We start from the raw sequence: 17,296 nt of genomic DNA, 5'->3' as shown, positions 1-17,296 counted from the left end.
AAGCCCATTGGGCCTTAAGGTCCAAAACTATCCCGATGTCTTTAACGAACTTATTCGTTTGATTAATTAACATATTAATTAATCCTTGCCATAAATAATTAAACCATTTAATTATTCTTATTCATCTCCATTGTTTCTTCAATCTCCACCTTACACGGTGTACGATCCATTAGGTTCCTTTTAGCGAGGCAGTGGGCGATTAAAACCATTTCAAATCGATTGTGAATTGAAACTTACTTTCAATTCTCCCTTTAATGATTATACACGTTTAGGGCTTCCACAAACCATGAGTGACACCTAGCAGCATATCATGGTTACCCAAGCTAATCAGAAGAGGTGGAGAACCTATTCAGTTTAGGATTACAAATGCAATACGGTCTTTCTTTAATACAATACTCTTGACCACATTGTTTGGTTTGATAGTTTATTCATGTCTACTATCCAATGTGATTCGTGTGCTTATATGATTACCTTGAATGTGATTTGGAACGACTTCCTAAATCTCATTCATACTCTGGCCAGAGATTCTTAATCATATCATAGAGTATTCTCCCCCAAACGGTTTGAAGGTTAGAGATCCCTTGTTGCGCATTCACTTGCCTCCATGGCTAAGTGGCTTAACCCCGACGATGCCGTGGACACCCGCGGATGGGGTGACTTTGACATAATCAAAGATCAAGTACCTTACCACAAGACAACTATGATGCCTCAGGTCAAAGGACTACTTTGCATTATCCCAACCATGAGTTCTCATGTGACATGAATATGAGAACTCTTCATTGATCGTGTTCAGTGAACTCATTCTCTATTGAGCACCTACATGCTTGTCTTGGTGTCAATCACACCAATGACTCGAGACTAGTCATTCTCCCTAAGAGAAGACATAGCATGTACTGATCTTAACGGACTGTCAATGCCCAATTGGCAATCCTATGATCAGGAACGTTTAGGATATGTATACGAAAGAGAATGGTCTCATTAATCTAACTTGTTTAAATTACATTCTCCTAATTACATATTCCTTGGACTTATCGTTTAAGCATATAACATTTATATGAGACGGCTTAAAACAATAATATTTGCCCTTGATATTAAACTAGATTAGTTTAACATGTGAAATGTCCGTAAAGTATCATCATATGATTGGTTTTAGGGCACATTTCCAACACCTTCTCCCCGTACTCTTCTGTGCGCTTCCAGTTCTCATGGCTTCTGTGAGCCTCTGACCCACTCCCCCGATCTATTGTTTCACTGGGCTCCTGTTTGGGGCTTAGATCTGTGCTTTTGGGTGGGTATTCTAGGTTGGTTTGTGGGTATTGGACTTGCAATTCTTTTTCTTTTCCTGCTCTTGTTCTGCTCTTCTTACTTGGTTGGTGGCGGTCTTACCTTCGGACATTTTGTTTTTCATTTTTGTGTTGCTCCTGGGTGAGGTTTGTACTTGGAGCTTCTCAGTAGCGGCTTATTGGTCTCCCGATTTGTTGGTGTGCATATTTGCCAGCTGGTTTCTCTCGATTGGTTGGACATCTGAGGGCTCTACCCTTGGAACTATCGTTTTGTCCTCTTTGGGTTTGTGGTGGTGGTGGGGATGATGGTGCAACCGCGTTTTCTTGCCATCACTACGACTAACTCCAGCCGGAGGAATCGCTGGCGGCTCTTGGTACTTTTATGTTGGTTTGGGGTGTGGAGCATTCCAGCGACTTTGGTGGCATTGTCCTCCCCACCTCTCTGAGCTCGTCCTGGCTACAACTGGCCTCCCACTCCTCCTAACATTTTTACACGTGTCTCTGCCTTTGCTACCCACGCCTACTGCCAACTTGCAGCTAGTTGTGAAGCTAGGATTTGCCGAGGAAAGGGGCGAAATTCAAAAGAGTGCAAGGTTCAATTGAAGCAATTGCTTTTTTCACATTGGAAAGTGCAAAGTTTTAAATCAATATTCATAACAAAAAACAGTATCTTCACCAAAACGGTTGTAAGCAGTAATATCAAAGCCATGTAAGAAGCTTAAATTAGTTAAGATTAGATTCTAAAAAACGTTTAGGCGCTAGTCAGGCAGTGAACTATGACCTAGCAGCTAGGCTCCTAGGCAAGATTTAGGCAGAAGTCTATATGGATTTAAATAAATTTCTTTTATCGTAGAATAAGCATTAAACAATATTTATATTATTTTTGAAAAATTAATACAATATTTATAGATAATGTAAGAGTTTAAGATAAATACGTTGGGGTCTTAAAAAGAGGGGGGAAAAGAGAAAGAGAAATGGGTTAACTAACCACAAAAAAGGTGGGGTCAAAAGGGGAAAAAAAGGATAATACTTGAAGTTAGTACTCAATTTACTCGCTATAACAGGTGGTCTAATAACACCTGTCTATTTAATATTTTCCTAAGGCTAGGGATCTGCTATCTCCAAATTTGTGTTTCCTTTGTATCTCCTTTCTAATATTTACCACATGTGTCTTTATTTTAACTCTCAGTATAACAATATCAATGTTTAATAATATTAAATAAGTAAATAACTAAAAGTTCAAAAATAAAATCAATCATCACTCCCACTGCCCATCAACGATTCAACATCAACACTAATCCTTCACCTAAGAACTCTTCATCTTCGCGAAACCTCATTTTCTCTATCCTCGACCTTTTGTCTGTTCAATTACCTAGCCTATCAAACAACAAATTTCATGTAAATTTTGGTTTGAGGAAGCAAGGAAGGGGGCAGCGCTGCTGCACTTTGTTCTCTGATTGGAGGGTTGAATAAAAAAAGGATATAGAGAGAGAGAATAAAGGGAACGGGGGACAGAGACTAAAGTCTAATGGGAAGGTAGTGAACGGCCCCTATCTCCAGACCTGTTTTCCGATGAAGGGAGGGGCGATCGCCACTCCTTGCCCTCACATGGCTTAACTACTGCTGGTAGCTGCATCTCTTTGTGAACCCGTCACACGTCACCCTGTTCTTTTGTTTTTTAGTCTAGCTTTTATAACTAGTCTGTGTTGCTTCGGCAATTGGTTTGTGTCGCTATTGCAATTTTGTAGCCTCACTGTCTAGCGTAGGTTTTGGTGAGGGTTTTGGTGCTTGGTATGCCACTTATGGGTCATATCAATCTCTGGACTTCTCGTCGTAGTGGTGTACTTTGAGTGATTGTTGTATAGGGGTTTTAAAATTATTTGTAATTTGTGCTCATTACCTCCAAATCAAGAAATTGATTGCTGGAGCTTATGTACCCATCTAGCATCCTTATAAGTGGTTGATAATTAATGAAATTCTATCATTTCTTTCAAAAAAAAAAAGGAGGAGACGCCTCAAAAAAGATATAATTCCGATGCGGAAAATGACTTGAGCAAATATCTAAAGATTGTATAGCAACGACAAACTAACAATGTTACTCTAATGTCACTTAGTACTATGGTCTAGTGGTATTCTCCTTCACTTATAAGTTGAAGTCTTAGATTTGATTCTCGCTAAAGGTGAATTTGAACCAAATTATTGTTAATCCATTGTGAGGCTAAGTCCACCTCCTCCCCAAAAGCAGAAAAAATTCACAATCAAAGGCCGACGAAGTACTACTGCATCGTCTTCTCCATTTGATGGTGTATTGACCTGAGATCTTTCGAGGACGGTGAGCAGTGCGGTAACAAAGTACCACTGCATCATCTTCTCCATTTGGGAATGAAGGGAAATCGAGGGAAATCGTGGAAAGTGTTTGTTGGAGTCTGCAGTACTGTGGGGAAGTGAGAAGCATTGCTCTCTTTAACTGCTCCAGCGCCACACTGAAGCAGAGCTCCAGAGCTCAGCACTGAAGAGGGTGGGAGGAATTGGGGAGAGATTTGATGCATGATTGGCGGAGGAAGCCGGTGGGAGAGGAGAAAAGGGTTGCCGCCACGCATAGCAGCGTCGTTTGGCTATGGTTCAGCGATCAAGTGGTTCAAGACGCTCACCGCCTCTGCGGTTAAGGTTTGACTAATCGTACTCAGCCGCGCTCTCATTTCTCGGAATTCAAAGAACCAAAAAAACCAAAATCCAAATCAAAATCCATCGAATTTGATGTGCTTTAGAGTAGGATTTTGAGCAGCAAAACGGCCAAAGAATGCAGAAGCAGCAGCAAAAGCAGCTTCTTCATAGCTTTTGCTTTTTGGAAGGTTGTGTTTGTGAGAATTATCAGCAAGGGCATACCCTACCCACACAAAGGCAAAGGCAAAGGCAAAGGCAACTGAAGTAGCAAATGAAATAAAAGTGGCTGTTTACACAGAGGTCAGGTCAAAAATAAACTACTTCCAAATTCACACGACGCAACTGTCATACCAATGCATCGTCTTTAAAGTTAAAACAAGAAACTCATCAATCTCTATATATGTTTCTATATACTAGACGTACGAAAACTCCAATAACCCGCTATAACCAACTTCATAGTGTAAATCCCATCCTGTATCAAATCCTTTGAAGAATCTCAAATAGCGCTCTACCATCTACCTAGAACATAACAAGAAACAACCATAAGATTTCATTTCTGGCTTTCCTCATCTATATTTAGGCAAGAAACAACCAAATAACAACAAGACACTAATTTATTGAAGTTTGAACTTGGCTCGCGCATCAGTTTTACACCAACAAATGGCCAGTACATGAAGCTCAATCTACAGATGGCATCAAGGACTCTCTATACATCCACAGTTTTCTTAGAGAATTAATTCCTATAAACACTATTACATGAACCATAATATTTCCAATAAGCCCATAAAATTATGCAATGCATGAACATTCAAAGGAGTAGCAAAAATGTGTATTAGTGATTATGCATTTTGTTTGTACCATACTTAACCAATCCCGAAACTATTGAGCACCGGTCAACGTTATACTGTCAAGGAACCAGAAGAGTTTCCCTCCAACCAGGAGGCCAATCACAGTGCGACACGTGTCAACATCAGAAGCCAATCATAGCGCGACACGTGTCGACATCAGAAGTCAATCATAGCGCGACACATGTCAACATCAGAAGCCAATCACAACACGACACGTGTCAATATCAGAATGAAACTATAAACTCTCTTCTATAAATAGAGATCATTCTCTCACAATATTTCCTAATGTCATTTGTACTAAATCATTCACTAGTACTCACTAAAGAAGAGCTTGAACCTATGTACTTGTGTAAACCTTTCACAATTAATGAGAACTCCTCTACTTTGTGGACGTAGCCATTCTGGGTGAACCACATACATCTTATGTTTGCTTCCCTATCTTTATCCATTTACGTACTTATCCACACTAGTGACCGGAGCAATTTAGCGAAGGTCACAAACTTGACACGTTCTGTTGTACCAAAGTCCTCATTGATTTTGTGCATCAACATTTGGCACCGTCTGGGAACAACACTTATTCCCACTCTCTTCAGCTTTGCCAAGCTGGTTTCCACCATTCGTACACTCTCTTTTGACCAGGCATCCCTCTCCAAAATGGGGAGCGAATGAAGCCACAGCACACAAAATGACACCCCTCTTGCACCTAGTGCGAAGCAACAAAAGAAGAAAGGAAAGAGGGTTGCTCTTCAAGCTAAAGTCGATGAGCTAGAAGCTCAGAACAACAAGATAGCAATGAAGAATGAAGTCCTCTAGGAGCAGTATGAGAAGCTCTTTGAGACGTTCCACGAAATTAGGCGTACTCAAACACGCGAGCTCATTGCCCCTGTGGACATCAACCATCATCTGGGTGCCCCCAACACGAAGGGTCACCTCCCTTCAACATGGGTATCCCTGATGAGGAGCGAGCTAATCATCAAAACATTAATCAACATGAGACTTCTCTCAACCTAGATGCTTCGACTCGAAGTAGAAGAAGTGGAGGAAGACACCTCCTTGCAGAAGGGTTGGAAGGATCGAAAGTCGTTTATCATGACTGCCGAGACTTCCTAAAGCAACGTCGAGAGAATCCCCTCCACATATGCTCGAAGATCAATGACCTAAAGGGTTTCTGAAAGACTTGGTCCCCTTCCACGACCCAGGCCAGCTGCCAATCTAGGGAATGAACGACAAGTCCCAGAAGAACATGAAGGTACGGGGGACTCTGAGGTATTCCGATAGACTCGCCCTAGAAGTTAGTACGGCGAGTCCAAGAAAAAACCACCCGCCCTTACTCAAACTTTCCTACTTCCAAGAGGCGATGGAGACTTACGAAAGAAAATTCCAGTGGTACATGACTCCACTCAAGACCCCCTTGTCTTACAGCTCATTGAGGAAGTAAACAAGTTGAAGGCCGAACGTCAGGCCGAGATACCTGACTGGAACCAACCCAGGCCTAGCCCTCTTACAAGAAGGATCCTCGACACCTCTTCAAGCGAAGACAAAACAAAAGCTTGGTTTACAACTCTATACTGGAAGGGAGGACCCAATTGAACACCTTAACCTCTTTGAGTCCACCATGACATATCGGATACACACCGACGAAAAGCGATGTCTTCTCTTCCCCTTCACCCTCTCTGACGGAGCTCTAAACTGGTATTGTCATCTTCCACCTGAGATAGTAGACTCATTTGAGGAATTGAGGAAACTATTTGTCTCTCAACACATCTTCCAGACCGATCACTTGCATTCTGCAGATGACTAGTACACTATTCGCTAGTAGCCAGATAAGTCACTACAAGAGTATGTCGGTTGCTTCAGCCATGAGTATTCTCGCTGCGCTGAGGCAAATGATAAGACAGCCCTCAAGGCCTTCACGGCAGGCCTATGTGATTGTTTCTTCAAGTACATGATCAATGCCAACACTTGGAAGACTTACTCTGAGGTGATGGCACAGGATTACAACCACGCTTCCGCTGAAGCAAGAACATACCAAGGGAACCCCCATATGGTTAACCCCTATCAACAAATGGGAAGTGGAAGTCAAGTTCTACCAAGTGAGGAGATATTGGGCATTCAGACACCCATTGCATCATCTTCTGCCTCATTTAGCTACTCGTTAAGTCACCAAACGTATCTGTCTCTTGGTAAGAGGAATGATTTTTACTCTCAGCAAGCCCATTACAACAAGAGGGATAAAAGTTCGTATCAAGACAACCATGGGTGAACGTACCGTCGATTATTATGACTATGGGGCCAAGCCTCACTCTTTCAAAGTGGAGGAATAGGTACTGAAGGAAATGCTATTATAAGAAGGCATACACATTACAAATGTTTTGACTCTCAACCGCTTGAGATCTTTTGTCACACAAGCCATTCAGCAAATATTTAAAAAAGAGGGAATTCAGACAACTTCTTCTGAGTCTTTTGGGTTCCTAGCACTGGAACACTTGGTCTACGCTAACCTACCCTTATACTCCAACTCAGAGCTTCAACATGCGTACTTTGACACAAAGTATATGATACTAAGTGTTTCAACCAACATGGTTCACATATCAAAAGCATGGATCCTTTCATGCATAGCAAAACATTCATAAGCATCACTCATATCAATCAACATAAACATTATACATTTCAACACATTCATACATAAACATCATACATTCCAACACATTCATACATAAACATCATACATTCCAACACATCCATACATAAGCCAATTGTGCTTCGAAAGGGTTCAACATACTTTGTGTCTTCGACACTTGCTACAATGTGCCTTGACACTTTGCCCTTATTCTCACCAACCAAGTGATGAAATGTGAAGAAGGAACTCATCTTCATGCCACCAACCAGGTGATGAAATGTACAACCCGTACTCTCATTCATGCCACCAACCAGGTGATGAAATGTACAACCTGTACTCTAATATCATTTGGCAACTTGCCACTCATGCCACCAACCAAGTGAAGAAGGAACTCATCTTCGTGCAACCAACCAGGTGATGAAATGTACAACCCATACTCTCCTTCATGCCACCAACCAGGTGATGAAATGTACAACCCGTACTCTAATATCATTTGGCAACTTGCTATTCATGCCACCAACCAGGTGAAGAAGGAACTCATCTTCATGCCACAAACCAAGTGATGAAATGTACAACCCGTACTTCTTCATGCCATCAACCAGGTGATGAAATATACAACATGTACTCTAATATCATTTGGCAACTGCCATTCATGCCACCAACCAAGTGAAGAAGGAACTCATCTTCGTGCCACCAACCAGGTGATGAAATGTACAACCCGTACTCTCCTTCATGCCACTAACTAGGTGATGAAATGTACAACTCGTACTCTAATATCATTTGGCAACTTGCCACTCATGCCACCAACCAGGTGAAGAAGGAACTCATCTTCATGCCACAAACCAGGTGATGAAATGTACAACCCGTACTCTTCTTCATGCCACCAACTAGGTGATTAAATGTACAACTAATACTCTAATATCATTTGACAACTTGCCACTCATGCCACCAACCAGGTGAAGAAGGAACTCATCTTCATGCCACTAACCAGGTGATTAAATGTACAACCCGTACTTTAAAATCATTTGGCAACTTGCCATTCATGCCACCAACCAGGTGAAGAAGGAATTGATCCCCGTGCCACCAACCAGGTGATGAAATGTGATGAAAGGTGATGAAAAAACTCACATTCGTACCACCAACCAAGTGATGAAAGCAACTCACCATTCATTCCACCTACCAGAAGACAAGTGGTACAACTTGTACATGTGAACTCCTAACATTCACAAATAATCAAAAACCTTCAAGCTTGACAACTCAACTAGGGGAGCACTTATGCCCAACAAGAGTTATAGTCACCAACAAAGTCTTATTGCAAGCCAACAACAACTTCAGTGCATGGCATACAAAAATCAAGCTATTCAGCCATCTTGCATCTGCTTCAGACATTTCCTTTCTGTAACAATGCAAACACTACAACTCGTAGAAAGCTTCACACTCTTGATCAAGACAGTGTGAAGCAAAACCAATTTATGGTACCAACAAGAGCTTCATCAAATAAGGGCAACCACAATTCTCAAAAGCTTCACACACTCTTGATCAAGACAGTGTGAAGCAAAACCAATTTATGGTACCAACAAGAGCTTCATCAATTGAGGGCAACCACAATTCTCAAAATCTTCACACATTCTTGATCAAGACAGTGTGAAGTAAAACCAATTTATAGTGCCAACAAGATCTTCATCAATGGAGGGCAACCACAATTCTCAAAAGCTTCACACACTCTTGATCAAGACCGTGTGAAGCAAAACTAATTTATGATGCCAACAAAAGCTTCATCAATGGAGGGCAACCACAATTCTCAAAAGCTTCACACACTCTTGATCAAAACGGTGTGATGATCAAGGTAGTGTGAAACAAAACCAATTTATAGTGCCAACAAGAGCTTCATCAATAGAGGGCAACCACAATTCTCAAAAGCTTCACACACTTTTGATCAAAACAGTGTGAAGCAAAACCAATTTATGGTGCCAACAAGAGCTTCATCAATGGAGGGCAACCACAATTCTCAAAAGCTTCACACACTCTTGATCAAAACGGTGTGATGATCAAGACAGTGTGAAGCAAAACTAATTTATAGTGACAACAAGAGCTTCATCAATAGAGGGCAACCACAATTCTTAAAAGCTTCACACACTTTTGATCAAGACAGTGTGAAGCAAAACCAATTTATGGTGCCAACAAGAGCTTCATCAATGGAGGGCAACCACAATTCTCAAAATCTTCACACTCTTGATCAAGACAGTGTGAAGCAAAACCAATTTATGGTGCCAATAAGATCTTCATCAATGGAGGGCAACCATAATTCTCAAAAGCTTCACACATTCTTGATCAAGACAGTGTGAAGCAAAACCAATTTATGGAGCTTCATCAATGGAGGGCAATCACAATTCTCAAAAGCTTTACACACTCTTGATCAAAACGGTGTGAAGCAAAACCAATTTATGGTGCCAACAAAAGCTTCATCAAAGGAGTTCAACCACAATTCTCAAAAGCTTCACACTCTTAATCAAGACAGTGTGAAGCAAAACCAATTTATGGTGCGAACAAGAGCTTTATCAATAGAAGGCAACCGCAATTCTCAAAAGCTTCACACAGTTTTGATCAAGGCAGTGTGAAGCAAAACCAATTTATGGTGCCAATAAAAGCTTCATCAATGGAGAGCAACTACAATTCTCAAACATTAGAGGCAAATTCAAGACTGTTCGAAACAAATTCAATTTATATGGTTCATCCAAACCTTCGACTACTACAAGGTGTGGCTTGCATCACAATCTCTTGCTCAACAGTATTGTTTATACCATATTTAGGGCCTCGTATTTAGATTTCTTACAAATACTCGGGGGACTTAAATGTAATTATGTGATAAAGGAAGGGGAAAATATGTAATAAGTGAGGAGTCCTTATTCTATAAAAGGACCCCTTACCCTCACAATTAAGGGAGGCCATTTCTGAAGCCTCTCTCACCCTCTCAACGCTCTCACTCTCAGAGCTCTCTCTCTCCCTCACTTCTCAGAGAAATATAATACAATCAGTGTGGACGTATCCCAAACCTTGGGGTGAACCACGATACATCTTGTGTTATTTACATTTCATGCAGGTTCATGGTCGGATTTACGTTGTTCCAAGACCTCCGGTTTTGTGCATCAACATTTGGCGCCGTCTGTGGGAATCGATACGAAAAGTTGTGTCGGTTCTCTTTCATTTTTTCACATCCACTGTGAATCTGCAAGAACCAGAACCTCCTGTCAACTACTCCGTGTACATGGTCCAACAGCAGAAGAATTCACAGTGTTAAATCCTAACTGCCAAAAACACAAGCCCACAATCTGCAAAACAATGAATCAACACACGAGCTCGTCATCATGCCCAGGCCCATAAGCCCAATCTTAACTGCCAAAAAATAAAAATAAAAAACCTCTTCATCAGAAAATGACGTCGCAGGTTCTTGGTTTTCCCAGTAATCACTTCGCAGGGTCTCGATCGCTTCCTCTCAAATTTTCTAGAGTTGGAGCCGCTGCAGTGCATTTCTTGGCTCCATGTTGTTGTCGTGGATCAGTTTTCCGGAGTTGCCAGCCGAAATGGGCCCAACCAAGTCAATCTCAAAACCCCAAATCACTAATCACGTGCATCAAGATCTCTGCTTTGATCTCTGACGCCATCGACCGCGTCAAGATCTCTAACGCCAGGCCCAACATCATCCACACCTTCGCAGGCACCAACATCGCTGCAACCATCACTGTCGAAAACGGCGACGTTCTGGCCTTTGCCAAGCTTTCCGCGGCGCAGTCATGAGTGGCCAACAACATCCTGCCGTTCCACCCGCTCTCAGGCTTTGCTCTTCCGCATCGAACCCGTTCTCCTCCTGACGAGCCTGCCTCTTAGTGCTGCTGCAGTCGCAGAGGGAAAATGATGCAGTTTGCTTGCTGCTGCTGCAATGGGAAACGTAACGAAAAGCAAAGATGCTTTGTGTTCATCTTAAGCATCTCAGTCCCTTGAACTCAGTTGTTACAGCACCAGCAAAAACCACTTATCCAGATCGTGCCACGTCTGTCAATGGCAGATTTGGGTTGCTTCAAAAGATTGCTCCAATGAAACTACTCCCTGCTGGTTTCTTGTGCATGACTGAGGTGGCATAATCTCAGCCGTTAACTGTGGCTTCATCAACTGCCAAGCCATCCCAGAACATCACCGTTGATCATCACCCAAAAGATGGCGACAAGAAGATCAGAGGGACGGTGCTGTTGATGAAGAATAATGTTTTGGAGCTCAACTCAGTTCCAGCGTGAAAACCAGCAGAAAACGTAGCAGATGCCGCTAGTGATTGTGAAGATCCTCATGCCAAGACGACGACGAGGGGCCGGGTAGGCAGGAACCATTCTCGGGTTTGGAGCAGGATGTCGGATCCAATGGCGGGTTGAAGAGAGAAAGCTAAGCAGGACATGGTGGGATCGGATCAAAAGGTATTGTAGAGAAAGATACTCACTATACACAGAGAGAGAAAGAAATAAAGGTAGTTAATGCTTTCTGAGATGATGAAACATAAAGATGGAAAAGAGAACGACAAAAGCAAAAGATAAAGGTACAAGCTGTCACCAATCATTCATATTCGTCGTTTCAAGCAAGGCAAAAGCAACATGGGCAGACAGAGAAGGAGCGGGGAGAAGGAAAAGAAAAAAGCAAAAGCTTCTGCAACCATATGCCATACCACTACCCAACTTTCAAATGTGCAGATACTATCCCATTATCTAACCATCTGCCATACCCACCTTCTGCAGCGGTATTTTTGAATGGTGTAATTTATTTTTCTTATCTTTCGGAAACATCTGTATAAATCCCATTAAAGGGTAATAAAAAAATAAAAAAAAAGCCCAAAATAAAAGGGTTGGAATGTTGTGTGGAGAGCAAAGGCCCATAAGCCTAAAATAGCACCAACCAGGTCATCAAAAGTACGCCCAATACGCCACAATTATTCGGCAACCTGCCTCTATTACCACCAACCAGGTGATCAAAAGTACGCTCAGTACTTCATATTATACATGAGCATTACTCATGTCAATCATACATAAACATTCATGAGCATCACTCATATCAATCATACATAAACATTCATGAGCATCACTCATGTCAACATTCATGAGTATCACTCATGTCAATCAAACATTCATGAGCATCACTCATGTCAATCAGCTTCAAAAGCTTCATTTACAAAAGCTCTAGCTTCAAAAGCTTCATTTACAGTACAGCTTCAAAAGCTTCATTTACAAAGTTCTAGCTTCGAAAGCTTCATTTACAAAAACTCTAGCTTCAAAAAACTTTATTTACAGAGCTTCAGCTTCAAAGTTTCACTTACAAAGCTTCAGTACAGGGTATACAAATACCGCCTCCGAACAACCGCCACTTCGGCCCATACATGGATTCAATTTGAAATCTCCAGCCAACAGACTCTATTGACCGAAGACTTGGGAGACTACATTATGTACCATAAATTGGGCCTCAACTGGGCCTTATGAAAATACTTTAGGGACTTAGCCCATTATCTATGTACTGAGGAGCGAGCCCTTATTCTATAAAAGGGACTCCCTCACTTTCATTAGAAAGCACTCATGAAAAATACTTGGGGGACTTAGCCCATCACTCATGTATTGAGGAGCGAACCCTTATTTTATAAAAGGGACTCATTCACCTTCGTTAGAGAGCATCGCCGCCCGCTGAGCAACTGCCTCGCCGCGAGCATCACTCATAACCCATTATTCATGTATTGAGGAGCGAGCCCTTATTCTATAAAATGGACTCCCTCACCATCATTAGAGAGCATCGCCACCTACTGAGCAACCACCTCGCCGCGAGCATCAACTCTAGCCCATCATTCATGTATTGAGGAGCGAGCCCTTATTTTATAAAAGGGACTCCCTCACCTTCAACACCATAAGCCGAGCCAACCAAGGCAACATAAGCCACGAGCCGAGCAGCCGAGCAGCGTGTGTTACTTCTAGTGAAACATCATTTCAGATTGAGCACTGCCTCATATCGAACATCAGTTCAAGACAACATCTAATTACTTCGGCCCACACATGGACTGAATTTCAAGTCTCCAGCCAAAAGACTCTCTTGACTGAAGACTTGGGGGACTACTGTTTATACCATATTTAGGGCCTCGTATTTAGATCTCGTACAAATACTCGGAAGACTTAAATGTAATTATGTGATAAAGGAAGGGGAAAATATGTAATAAGTGAGGAGTCCTTATTCTATAAAAGGACCCCTTACCCTTACAATTAGAGGAGGCCATTTCTGAAGCCTCTCTCACCCTCTCAACGCTCTCACTCTCAGAGCTCTCTCTCTCCCTCACTTCTCAGAGAAATATAATACAATCAGTATGGACGTAGCCCAAACCTTGGGGTGAACCACGATACATCTTGTGTTATTTACATTTCATGCAGATTCATGGTCGGATTTACGTTGTTCCAAGACCTCCGGTTTTGTGCATCAACAAGTATGGAAGCAAAATTTGTATATGTTGTCTCTCCCACATTTTCAAATTTCTAGTTTCCCAAAATTTAAAAAAAAAATTTAAAAAAAAAGAAAATTCGACAAAGCTTCATCAATGGAAGACAACTACAAATTCTCAAAAGCTTCACACTATCTTGATCAAGATAGTGTGAAGCAAAATCAATTCGTGGTACCCAACAAAGCTTCACCAACAAAAGCTTCATCAGTGGAGGACAACTACAAATTCTCAAAAGCTTCACACTATCTCTTCTTTGGGCCTAACAACTTTCATAACAAATATATATGAATGAGAAGTTTTGGGCTACCACTTAGAAAGGAAAATGGTGAAGTTTTGTTACTTTGGAAACTTGGCTACCAGCAAGACACCTCATTCGTCAACTCCTTCGATCGGAGACTTGGGAGACTCCTACCATATGCTACTGCATATTGATACTCAGAAGTCTCACGACCATTCAGTGACTTGGATTTTTTCAAGTCTCCAACCGAGAAGTTTTCCTCACTCGGGAAATTAAGGGAGCACTAGCTCAACCTACATGCTTCACTCACAAAGCTTCAACATACAAGATTCAACAAAAGGAAAAATTCAAAGAACTTAGTGAAGAAGGCCTTGGTGTATTTAACACAATACGTTAAAATGAAGCAAAGCTTGTTTATTGATATCTCCAATAAGTTACAAATATGTACATATACATGAATCAAAATAAACAAACAAGAGGGAGCCTTCACAAAGGTTGCTCAGGAGAAGTCTCAGCAGTCGGCAGAGCCCCAGAAAGAGAAGGCACTAGAGGGTAATTATTCGGAGCCCCAGTACTAAGCAGAACCCTAGAAGAATGAGGCACCGAAGGTTGATCATTTGGAGCTTCATTATGCGATACAATCCCAGAAGACGAAGGAAATAAATGTCTTTGGAACAAACCCACAAACCTATGATGATCAAGTAAAATCTGACCATCAGATTCCTACAGCTGGTCGAGCTTCCTCTTTATATTTGTAGCATAGTCATGTACGAGCCTGTGCTGTTTATTCTCATGCTTGAGCCCTCTGATCTCCTGTTTGAGACTTATCACTTCAGCCGCCAATGATTCAACTTGGTGGGTTCGAGCAAATATGCATTGGGCCATATTAGACATAGAACCTGCACAATGAACACTGAGAGCCAGAGAATCCTTAACAGCCAACTCATCAGACCGTTTAGAAAGTAGTCTGTTATCTTTGGGAGTGAGAAGGTTTCTGGCCACCACCGCAGCGGTCATATCATTCTTCATCACATAGTCCCTAACGGTAAGAGGACCAGTAAGGGATAAGAAAGATGGGCACCATATGTTGTCTTGAGAAGGCATGGCTGCCTCTTCACCAAAGTTCAAGTCAAAACGACAGTCGAATGGGCCAGACATTCTCAAAAATGATGAAAGAGAAATGAGGTATAATAAATCTCTGAAGTAAGGGGAAAATTCCTACAAGCAATAACTCTCTGAATGTACTTCTTACACACAATTGGTGCCCTTATAAAAGAAAGGGCAACATGATCGTTGGTTCAAAAATCGAAGAGGGACTACTCTCCGAATTCCGAAGAGGCACCACTTTCCACACGCAACATCAGCTCCTCGGGTACCACAGATAATTTTGCCAAAGATCTCTGACAAAGTTTAGACACATAAATTTTGAAGGTCCAATTATCCTACTATTATCCACAAGGGTAAAGGAACAACACCACTGCTTGATAACTAAAAAGTCCCAATGTGTGTCAACCTCTGTGCTCCGTGGCAAGGCAGACTGGTAAAAATGCCCAACCTTTACTCACATTCGAGAAAACACTCCCAACAAGATTGCTTGCTCAAAAATCGAAGAGGCACCGTCCTTCGAATCTCAAGAGCCAGACTCCTAATAGGATTATTTTCTCAAAAATCGAAGAGGTACTGCTCTCCGAATCTCAAGAGTCTGACTCCCAACATGATTGCTTTCTCAAAAATCGAAGAGGCATCGCTCTCCGAATCTCGAGAGTCAGACTCCCAACAGGATTACTTTCTCAAAAATCGAAGAGACACTGCTCTCCGAATCTCAAGAGTCAAACTCCCAACAGAATTGCTTTCTCAAAAATCAAATAGGCACCGTTCTCTGAATCTCGAGAGTCAGATCCCCGACAGGATTGCTTGTTCAAAAACCAAAGTGGCACCGCTCTCCGAACTTCGAGAGCCAGACAAAGCTTGTCTGCAATCTTCACACGCAACATCAGCTTTCCAGATACCACAGACCACTTTTTCAAAGTGCTATGACAAAGTTAAAACACGTGAAGCTTGCAACCCCCACTACATCGCTATAACCAAGAAGGGTAAAGGAATAGCACTACTTGTTGTTAGGGAGACTCCTATATATGTCGACCTCCATCCTCCACAGTTAAGTAGACCTGCAAATAAAAAAAATGCTCAACTGTTCTTCAAATCCGATAGGGCACTCTCAGCAGAGTCTTTCGAAATACTCAGCTTTTTTTCCTCCCGATAATACTTCTGCAAACAAGCCACACCAGAGCAAGATTATCTCATATCATCAGGGTTAAAAGCAAGAGTATCTCATATCATGCTTTTTCTTTGTCTTTTCCTTTGGTCTTGTTCTTACCTGCAAGACAAGGAGAAAGAGAGCAATCAGTCAGCACTTGGAATCAAGCTTCCAGTCAGGAACTGACTGCCTAGAACCCCTTGCCTGATTATGATGCGAAATATATAAGCACACAAATTAAACCCTCTTTTTATCAAATGTAGTAAAGTATTTAAGTAGGGATCGTTCTAGGCCGGAGATTAGGAGGGATTGCTAAATCACTTGGAAACTGACTTGAAAACGTAAAAACAAAGTTTAAAACACTAAACTAGACTCAAAGAATGCAAAACTATACTTTAAAATACTAAGATAAACAAAAAGATTCAAAACAGCAACCAAAGACTCAAAACTGCCTTAAAAACACTTTCTGGGCAGTTTTGAACACCTAACACTAAATTGGATGGAATTGGGTTATGACTTGACTCAAGACACTTAAAAACACAAACTAAAGTGATTACTAACTAATCTAACACTTTGAAATAAATGGGGGAATTGGTTCTTGATGAATTTGAAAACAAAACAAACTTTGTAAAACAAAAGAGATTGTAAATGAATTTGAATGAAACTTATGGATGGAAGGCTAGCTAGGAGGTTCTTCTCCACACATGTCACACTTGCATACAAAACGATTTCCAGTTGCTTTTCGATAAACTATGAATACTCAACGCCCCAAATTAACCATGAATTGCACTAATTAACCCTCAGTTTTTCCACAAGTTATTAGGTTGGATGATTGCATACGACAACCCAAAACATTCCCTACAAGTTCCCTACAT

Source organism: Malus domestica, chromosome 16, assembly GCF_042453785.1.
Source record: "Malus domestica chromosome 16, GDT2T_hap1".
Classification (NCBI taxonomy): domain Eukaryota; kingdom Viridiplantae; phylum Streptophyta; class Magnoliopsida; order Rosales; family Rosaceae; genus Malus; species Malus domestica.
This window is presented reverse-complemented; position numbering follows the sequence as displayed.